The 11,319-nt window shown below is 37.9% G+C and overlaps 1 protein-coding gene across 1 annotated transcript in view; it reads right to left on the reverse strand.

Moving 5' to 3' along the window:
* LOC124149993 (receptor for retinol uptake stra6-like) overlaps positions 1 to 11,061 on the reverse strand; it is a 33,668-nt gene extending 22,607 nt beyond the window's left edge. Inside the window, exon 1 of the mRNA XM_048390476.1 lies at positions 10,935 to 11,061. The gene's annotated coding sequence lies outside the window, so the exon portion shown is untranslated. The remainder of the gene's footprint in view (positions 1 to 10,934) is intronic.
* Between the last annotated feature and the right edge of the window lie 258 nt (positions 11,062 to 11,319).

Here is an 11,319-nt window from a genome sequence, read left to right on the forward strand (position 1 = left end):
GCGCTTTCAACTCTTACCAATATAGTTACGTAACGTCATAACATTTAGGAGAACTATGACGTCACAATACCAAGGTGACAATGGACAAATAACTTACGCCTTTACATTTAACTCAGGCGCGTATTTATGAATGAAATGTTGCTCTTGTTGAAACAATGTAGGTTTGTGATCAACACTCCGCTTTTATAGCGGGAAAACTAAAACGTTGCCGTTTCCACATGTATCTTAATGTTCACTGAGTGGAATCGTGCGGTTGTGTGGCTGCTTTATTCATTGTGTGCATTCTTTTTTTTTTAATTTAAGTTCTCTCTTTCCGATATACTTTTCATTGCATCCACTACAAACAATCAAGTAAATAACATTTCTGGTACTGAACTTGTGTGCCATCAGATTCTCGTGCTTGGGACTTATGACTTAAACTGTTGATGTTTTTACCGAATACCGGTATAGGTGCTTGGAACAAATTATGGTTACCACCGTTAATAAAAAAATCCTTCTTTGGACGTTTATGACTAAGAGTTTTCAGGCAAGATGGCGGACTGGGTAGTCGACTCACTCATGTGTCTGAAGTGAAAGTGTATTTCAAAGAGAATTTGAGGTCAGTGATATATAAACTACTGAAATACAACGATGGGAATGTGTCTGGAACAATATCGGGTGGCTGTAGGAGGATTTGCTACAGTGATCATCAAGATATTGACGAGAAAAGCAAATAAGGCCAGACGTGGACGCATCCCTCGTTTATACGCGCTGGTTGGTATACATACCCGCTTGGTTGTGCTGAACCTCATTCTCATGCTGTTACTGATGGGAGGTGTCGAACCCAACCCAGGTCCGGATTCTAATGATGGCGTACAAACTAGATCTACTGCTGGAGGTAAAGGTGGAGAGAAGCAACTTACATTATCCTCAAAGGCAAGTGAAAAAACTTTACAAACTGTGTTGGATGAACTGAGAGAAGTGTCATGTAAGATAGACAAAATTCAGCGTTCTAATGATGATATGAATCTGAAACTTCAGACTGTTGAGAGTACACTGAAGGTGGTTTTAGAGCAGATTTCTGAGACTAATAACCGATGTCAAGCCCTAGAAGAGGAAAATTTTCGTTTGAAAGATCAGATGAAAGCAATGGATGACAAACTTGATTACCTTGAGAATATGAGCAGGCGTAACAATCTGATATTTCACGGTGTACCGAGAGGTAATGAAACAGAGTCATGGACTGATTGTGAACTGATTGTAAAAGATGTCCTCAGGAACGATCTGCAGTTATTAGATGATGTGAACATTCAAAGGGCACATCGCATTATGAAGGGGAAGGCTATTATTGTTAAGCTAGCAGACGACAAGGACAAACACGCTATTCTGCGGGCATCTAAAGTTTTGAAGGACACTGGTATGTTTATTACTGAGGACTTCTCCCCATTGGTGCGACAGAAGAGAAAGAAACTTCTCCCGAAGATGTTTCAGGCGCGTGAATCAGGTTTGAAGGCATTTTTGCGGTATGATAAGCTGTATACTGAGGATAATATTTATTCCTATGACCTGGGTTTAGACTGTGTCACAACTGTCAAATCAGGTCACAAGCCAGGACTTTCACGTGCAGTGAGTGCGTCTGATGATGTCATCAGCTCGCCCGCCCTAAGCTAGGAAGATGGCCCGGTCCACCAGTTGCCGCCAGAGATTGATGCGCGTACTTGGTTTGAAATAGTAACATGGAATGTTCATGGTTTGAAACAGAAACTAGCTGACTCTGATTTTATACAGTATTGTCTGAAGTTTGATGTCATTGGATTTGTTGAAATATGGAACAATGTAAATAAAGATGACATTTCTTCTATATTTACAAACCATACTGTTTATATTAACCAACGGGACTTCAATAACAGAGGCGGTGTTGCCGTTTGCGTTAGCCATTTTGCAAGTCAATACATCAAGAAGATCTGGTCTGACTTTACTGATTGTATTTTCGTGCTTTTGGATAAGAAACTTTTTGGTTACACATACGATATTTTATATGGGTGTGTGTATATTCACCCTGTATATTCATCCGTCCGGAGCGATCCAAGACTGCAGAAAGGGATTGACTACTTAGAAAACTGTTTGCTCTCGTGCATCACAGATGCTGATATTGAAGACTTTGTTTTTGTGATTATGGGTGATATGAATGCTAGAACAGGCAACTTAAAGGATTATATTTTACAGGATGGCAACAAATACATTCCTTCACTGGAAGATTTGAATTATAAAACTGACAGTTTTAGCATATCTAGAAAGTGGACAGATGATCGTGTAAACTCCTATGGTTGTGATTTAGTAGATTTATGCTGTTCTCTTGATATACACATGATGAATGGGAGAACAAAATCAGATCCCCGCGGGGATTTTACATGCTTTGCTGGTGGGGGTGCCAGCATGGTTGATTATTGCTTATGTTCATCTGAATTATTTAGTACTAATTATGATTTCGGTGTAGCCACAAGATGTGAGTCAGATCATTTTCCCATTGTGTTTAAGTTTGCTGTTACAGATTCAGAGAATGTTATCAGTAACATGAATGCTGATAATGCAGAATCTATTTGTAGATACCGATGGTGTGCTGGTAAGGCTGAAGCGTTTTCTGAGTTACTTCGGGACTCGCTATCATCATATAGCTTTGATGATTTCATGGGTGAAATTTCTAGCGGTGTTAATTGTGCAGTAACAAAATTGACATCATTGATCATTACTTGTGCTTCTGTCAGTGATATGAAGGTAATTACAAGCTCAAACATATGTACATTTTCAGGAGCAAGATGGCATGATAGCGAATGTAAAGATTTGAAACATGAGAAATATCGTATTCTTAATATGTTTAGAATAACTGGTGATCTGAACTATTTACAACAGTTTAGACAGTTAAGAAATGCGTATCGAAATATGTGTAGACAAAAGAAATTGATTTTTGAAGAGCGATTACTTGAGGATTTAATGTCTCATACTTGTAGTCCTAAGATCTTCTGGAACCAAGTGAAGGGACTTGTATCAAAAAACAGTAATGCAACTCAGTTTATAGCTCCATCAGAATGGGTCTCCTACTTTAAAAATATTTTGAATATAACTGATTATGATGTTGATCATGATAATCTTGCTTCCGCTGAGAGTTTTGTTTATGAACACGAGGAATCTAACTGTTTTGTCTGTAATGATGAAGAATTAAATGATATTTTGAATTGTGAAATCACTGAACCAGAAATTTTACATGCTATTAATCATTTGAAAGATGGTAAGGCGGCTGGTCCTGATGGAGTTCTACCAGAAATGATAAAGTGTTGCAAGGGTGATCTTCTTCCTTATCTAGTTATATTATATAACGCTATTTTGCATAGTGGTAATTTTCCTGAGGATTGGGCTCGAGGTTTACTTACTCCCCTTCATAAGAAAGGCAGCAAATTTGATGTTAACAATTATAGGGGTATTACACTTAGTGATGTATTGGGTAAAATATTTACTTTTATTCTTAATAAACGGCTTACTATGTTTTGTGACATTTACGATAAGATACCAGAGTCTCAGGCAGGTTTTAGGGCAGGATACAGCACCGTTGATAATATATTTGTGTTGCAAAGTCTAATACAGAAATACTTATCTAAAGCTAATGGCAGATTTTACTGTTTATTTGTTGATTTTAGAAAAGCCTTTGATTGTGTAAATAGAAAATTGTTGTGGTATGTCATGTTAAATAAGGGTATACATGGAAAGTTATTTTATGTCATTAAAGATATGTATTTAAAAGTGAAATCGGCTGTAAAGTTATCAAATAGCACAGCAACTTGCTACTTTGAAACGCTAAGTGGTGTACGCCAAGGCTGCACCCTTAGCCCTATATTGTTCTCTTTGCTTATTGTTGAATTAGAATCAATGTTGCACTCCTCCGGCGAGAGGGGAATATTTGTGAGTCAAGAATCTCTAGACATTTTGTTGTTACTATATGCCGATGATTTGTGCATAATTGATGATACTGTAGTTGGTCTCCAACGAAAACTTAATATCCTTAAATCTTTCTGTACTAAATGGGGTTTAGAAGTTAACCATAGTAAGACTGAAATTTTAGTTTTCAGAAATGGTGGAAAACTTAGGAGTACTGAGAAATGGAGGTTTGGAGATGTTAATGTTAAAGTATCTACCTATTATAATTATCTAGGTTTGTTATTTTCAAATCGGCTGTGTTGGACGACTGGTATCAACTCTCTTGTTCAGAAGGCAAATAAGGCTCTGTTCGTCGTTAAGAAATTACAGCATTGTTTGAAGAACATACCCGTACATATACTTTTTAAAATATTTGACATTCAAATTAAGCCTGTATTATTATACACTTCAGAAATATGGGGCTATTCAAAAATTGCAGCTATTGAAAAATTTCAGATTAAATTCTGTAAATTTACTATTGGAATTGGAAGTCATGTTACAAATGTTGCTGCCCTTGGCGAATGTGGTAGATATGGCTTATTTATTGATTATCACAAGAGATGTATTAAATATTGGTTGAAATTGTTATCTTTACCCAGTTATAGATACCCTAAGCAATGTTATTTAATGCTGAAATCTTTAGATGAAGTTAATCGCACTACATGGGTAACTTGTGTCAAAAGACTATTATTCAGTTATGGATTTGGCCACGTGTGGATTTCGCAGGAAGTTGGTAATGAGAACCTCTTTATTAATGCATTTATTCAAAGGTTAAAAGACTGTAACCAACAGGACTGGTATTGTAAAGTTTGTGAAATACGTAAATTATCAATGTATAAGGAATATAAGTCATTGCTAACAGTTGAAAAGTATCTCTGTGAAATCACAAGCCGTCATTATAGACGTATGTTTTGTTTGTTAAGAATTGGCGAGTTGCCATTGATGGTAAATTTAGGTAGAAGATGCGGTATAGAGTACTGTAATAGGCAGTGCAGATATTGTAATTTACAGGAAATTGAAGATGAGTTTCATTTTATGCTTGTCTGCCCATGTTACAGATATTTAAGAAATAAGTATTTACCTATTTATTACTCTTCCAATCCTACCTTATTTAAATATAATACTCTATTATCTTGTAACCGCACTAGTATTGTAACTAATTGTGTTAAGTATATACTGGAAGCACTTGCAATCCGAAATACTGTCACTTAATACCCTCTGTCATCTGCCTCATACTGTATTTTTCAATGAGTATTTGTACGTGGGCCTATGGCCTTTATACTGAAATAAAGAATTGAATTATGACTAAAAATTACCTTCTCTGATACATTTGTCCGTTGTATATCATATATGGGATTACTTTTAAAAATATGAAGTTTCTAATTTGACTCAGTATATATTAGCGACAAACCCATTTCCATTTCCATAAGAATATCTGCTAAATGCAGAGTCCATTGGACGATTCTGACTATTCGAATCTCTATTGAATAGAGATGATACAAGGTGTTCTAGAAACGATGGCACCCGTTATAAACACAGGCAAAGGCAAGTCAATTGTACACCTAAAAACAGTTTTGTCACTGACGTCTCAAATTTGGGAATTTCCTTCACACATCCACCATAAAAAATGTTTGAAAGCTTAAATAAGGACTTGAATTGTGTACACCTTATCAAACAACGTTAAGGCAAAAGTCGTATGACACTCTTTGAAATCTTCGTAAAAAAAGCAAGATCGATTGTGTCTCAAAATTGTGAAATTTAGCCACCAAGGCCCGGGCCTGTGGAAATCTTGCTCGACATAAAGGGAACGTCTCTTGTCATGTCTCTTGTCATACAGTCCTGTGCAGAGTGTTGTGTTACTCTTAACCTCCAAGCATAGAAATAGATATGAAATAGACGAAGCGGTTTCACTGGGCTTCTCTATTGTTTGTTCATGTGGTTAAGTCAGTTGAAGAAAGCAGGCTATTTCGCGCTGTTTTTGAACAATATCAGATCATCGATAAACTTGCAGCTTACGATAACCTCTCGGCGAGATTCCCTTGCTTTCACTTTTCCATTCCGAGCAGAAATGCTGAGTCATGTACTTAAAGAAATGGATCCGCAAGATGGGAGGACGACTGGTGCCTCTGGTGATGCCTGCTTCTTGCGAAGATGTCTTACCCCAAATTATATACAGATGTTATCAATGAGAAAGTCCATTATTTTCACATGCTGTTTTCGCTTTCCCTTTAGACAAATTGTCCTGAGCCTCTGAATATAGATATGTAACTGTATCTATGGTCACTAATCTTAGTTTGTTTTCCGTTCCTTGTTCTCTCGTGGTATTTGTCATGTGGGAGAGTGTTGTACAAAGATATACAAAGATGAAACATCAAATGTACCCAGCAATATTTCTCTTTGCGCGGATTTCTGTAGATCTTTGGAATCCAGAGGAATGGACATGTTTTCAAGAAAAAGATATAAGATTTTACATATGTGAATGATGTTGAATATGATTAATAAGTTTAACTTTGCCTTTTGCCTCTTGTTATTTTTTTCAGAATCTTCTTAATATTAAGACCTAAGTTTTTCCAAATTGATATTTCATTGATATTTCAGTGGCACAAGAAAAGTGTAATTTATTGTTGCATCACCTGATATAGTATATGTTATGGAGGATAAGAAAAACAACGGTGTTACACAATGATAAGTGAAGCAAGACATTTAAACATGGCAATATACACATAGCCTGTATGTTATTTAAGAATTGACCTTCACTTTGTGTGAGTTCATTGGAGTATGAACCTTCATAGAGTGAGGGCCAAACTGTATGAACGTCGGAGCTTGCGACGACGTTCATACACTGTTTGGCCCTCACTCTATGAAGGTTCATACTCCAATGAACTCACACAAAGTGAAAGTCAATTCTTATAATTGACTTTATTCACAATTTCTTACCTCAAAGGATGTAGGCCAAGATCTAAACACAATTTTATTTAGTACGTGTGACTTCATGTTTACACTGACAGCCATACAACAACCAGCTATATCGCGGAGTAAAATAGTTCCTCAAAAAGAGAGTGACATGGGCGTATGGATGCACAACTTGTTCTCCAGAAACATCTTAAGCAGCACATGTGTTCAGATCATATCCTCATTAGATGAGAAAGGTCTGTAAAGAACTACCTCAGTAAGTCAGTCACAATGACAGCGCGTCGTAATACATTTACATCAAGTACAAGACGTCAAAATGGCCGACACGATAAACTACATCCAGGACTTCCTAAACAATCGTAAAATAACCGTGGGTATAGACCAAACTCAATCGGACCAATGTCCCCTAGAAAATGGTACTCCACAGGGCAGTATCCTCATCCCCACCCTCTTCAATATAATGATAAACGATCTATTCGAGGGCCTATCCCCTAAAGTAAACACATCAAAATTCGCGGATGATGGAGCCATCTGGATCCGCACTAAAAGCATGAACATGGTCCAAAATTTACTCCAAAAATCTCTTAATAAAATACAACAATGGGCTGACAAATGGGGCTTCTCCCTTAACTCAGAAAAAACAACAGGAATAGTATTCAAACATAAAAACATGAAACCCGCCTCCCCAATCCTCCAGCTAAACAATCACACAATCAAATTTCAAAAACAAACCAAATTCTTAGGACTTATTTTCGATGAACATCTCACCTGGGATGCTCACATCCAAAACCTAACAACTAAATGCAGTAAAGACCTAAACACCCTAAGATGCCTAACTGGCTCTAACTGGGGAGCATCCAAAGATACCCTCCTCTCTCTCTACATCACTAATTAGATCAAAACTAGACTACGGCTGCGCCATATACAACACCCTAAACAACTCTCTATCTAAAAAACTTGACTCAATACAATATCAGGCTCTCAAACTAATTACACGCACCCAACATGGCACCTCCTACACCTCACTTCAGGCCTTAACAGGAGAAATGCCACTAAGTCTGCGCAGGGAACAGCTAAGCTTAAATTTCTGGGCCGCGTCCCAATCAAACCCTCTCATCGAAAACTTAATAAACCAAAACATCAGCCCCAAAAACCAAGCTCTAGCTCGTAAACACCCCTTACTTACCCCAACATCCCAAAGAATAACAAACTACCTAAATGAACACCAAATTAAAAATCTTAAACAAAACTGCAAACAATCAAATATCTTCACCCCTAAACTTAAAATACCCAAAATAGACACAACACTAGCTAGCCAAATAAATAAACAAACCGACCCAAACATAGCTAAAACTACCACACTAGCATACATACACGAAAATTGGCCAAATTGGTGTCACATTTACACGGACGGATCCTCAGATCCGACCTCCAAACACACAGGTTTCGGAGTCCATACCACACAACCAACTAAAACCACACAATCCTTCCGACTCCCAAACAACCAATCAATATTCACGGCAGAACTAATGGGCATGGCCTCAGCCCTCCATAATCAAGAATCCAAAAAACACAAAAAAATCCTAATACTTACCGACTCCCTAAGTGGACTGCAAGCCCTCCAAAACAAAAATACCAAAAACCGACCTAAATTAATAAATCAAATACTTAAAAGCTCCAACGACCTAACTAAGGCAGGCAAACAAATAACCTTCTTGTGGATACCCGCCCACGTAGGAATATACGGTAATGAAAACGCCGACAAAGCAACAAAACTATCCCTCAAAATCCCAGGAATAAGCTTAAACTTACCCATTTTAAAATCAGAAATTAAAAGTGTAAACAAGCAAAAAATCACAAAAAAGGGTATAACCTATATCTAAACTCAAATAGCCAAATAAAAAAAGTGCTCAGCATACCACTAACCAAACCAAAAATTCTCCATCCATCCAAAAAAATCGACAGAGTAATCATTAAACTCCAAACAGGACACACCAATCTAAATAACCACCTAAAAAAATTTAAAAAACACACTACAGGTAACTGCCCACACTGCAAACAACCAGAAACCCCAGAACACGCACTCATCCACTGCACACACTACCTAACACATCGAACCGCATTACAAACCACCCTCAATCTAAACAAGGCTCTAAGTCTAGAAGCAATACTAAACCCACAAAATAAACTAGAAAACTTCAAGGCCTTAGGCGTATTCTGAATCAAAACGGAACTAATAAAACGCATCTAAAAACACAATAACCTACCAAATCAAAATCACATAAACAAACAAACATCCACCATACCCAGCTCCCTTAGTTCTCCTCCCCAATCCCATCGGCATCTATTCCAAATCTCAAAATTCCCAAATGCTATATAAGCAACCCCTAAAACCCCCCTCTTGGGTTGCACAGACCACTTTCGCCCCTTTCGGAAACATTAAATGGCCTGGCCGGGCCCGTGTGCGAAATACGCATCAGTCGGAAAGCGCACGTTAAATCTCCAAAGTAAGTAAGTAAGTAAGTAAGTAAGACACGATAAACGTGACGGGAGAGAATTTCCGGAGTTGTTAATGAACGTGTGGCGGTTACATGTGTACGTCATCATTGATCAACTGGCCGATCATTGAAAGGTGAATAAAGATGCGTCAAACAGACACTAAGGTAAATTCATAGATCGCTGGAGACGGTCAATGTCAGCCTAGGCACGGATCGAGTCGACACTACGATAGTTTAGATGTGCATTTCATCGTTTGGTCATTAGGATAGGCCGCAGCGAGGAACAATCATGCAGTCACGCGCTCTGACATTTCTGAATGTGTACTGAAACGCTGAGACCAAGAATAAAAGTCCAAATGATCAGAAAAAACGCTTATGTGCGTTTTCGTGCTAGGGAATTCCCAGGGGTTTCCCCAGGAATGTGGAAGTAGTTCGTCAGTGTTTACGTCATTTCAAGAACACGGTCTCGTGTAAAACGTATGAACGTCAAATTGTGTCGTTCATACACTTATGAACGCCAATTTCGCGGCCATGTGACCGACCTCTGGAAAAGCCGTATATCGTGTAAACTTCAAATTAAAAAATTATAGTCTATTGGACCACAGAAACAAAGTTACGTGTACCATCGTCTCTACGAAATGATTAAATTTCCTATTCAACTACGGCAGTGTTTGAATTAATAGTATGCTCAGTGGCTACGTCAATCCCAATTGCATGTTCAGAATGTTAGCGCTTGAGAACCGGGTAGATCAGTTAATAGTAGCCTTCTTGGCGCTCTACTGGGTAGGTATAGGTTAATAATTCGATTATAAACCTCTTTCATGACGTATGCATCGCCAATTTTTCAATACCTGTTCCTACCACCGACCACCTCAAAAATACAATTCAGGCCTTACAACTTAAGTCGCATAACTGAAGATTACGAATTCCTGCATCTATCACAACGCCCAGGGTTGAGGTTTATCGGCTGTAACTATGGACGATTGTGTCATTATTAAAGAATTACATTCAGGTAGGTTGTCACCTTGCCCAATTTACCCTTGTCTTACAGCCGGGCTAACCATGTGTGTCGATCCTGTGATGTGAACACGCTAATCACTGGTTCTCAGAGGGATTGACCTATTGTGTTAGCCTGGCTCGCTAGACTTGTTTCATGGTTACATCAAATCATTTTTGTTATTGATTATATTTTAAAGAATTTTAGCAAACGCATAACTACTTTTTAAGTCGCAATTAAAAGGGGAGGTGAAACATCCCTGTGAGAACGGAAGGGAGAATTAACGTTTCAAGGTTTTACATTTGTAATGAAAAAATATTTTCCTGTAGACAACTACACAAAATTTATTAATAAATAGGATGTTCCATGTGTCTCGTGAAACAGCATGTTTCTCTCATTTGGTTACGGGAGAAAGGAGATATTTTCACGAGTGGCGTAGCAACGATTGAAATATGAATATATTGATATACATGAAATACCCTCTATATATGTGAAATATATAAAATATCTTGTATGCGGCGGTCAGTTAGTTCATTATGCCCATGGAATTTACTTTAAGAATATTCATATTAACTTACCGATATAAGTTGATGATGATATATTTCGTAACAATAACTTGGTGATATAAGAAAGGGGTGATAGTTGTCCGAGCACACCCGCCTGTACCCAGAAGACAGGGAGCCAATAGCAACACGCCCACGGTAACACCGGCAGTAGGACACACACTCAGTCAGAAGTGACCTAACGGGTTAGAGTTAATCCGACTGACCAATCACAGGCTTGTTCTCACAACAGAACAGTCAGCACATTTACACGTATGGAGCCGAAAGATATGTTTAGACGTTTTGTACAATCTTGGAACAAGGGAAAACTTTAAAACGATTTGGCGTATTTCGACAATATCATTTCAGTTCTTGACGTTTGTTTGTTTGTTTGTTGTTTAACGCAGCACTATATTTCATC

The sequence above is a fragment of the Haliotis rufescens genome, unplaced genomic scaffold, assembly GCF_023055435.1.
Source record: "Haliotis rufescens isolate VD_foot unplaced genomic scaffold, xgHalRufe1.0.p SCAF_9, whole genome shotgun sequence".
Lineage (NCBI taxonomy): Eukaryota > Metazoa > Mollusca > Gastropoda > Lepetellida > Haliotidae > Haliotis > Haliotis rufescens.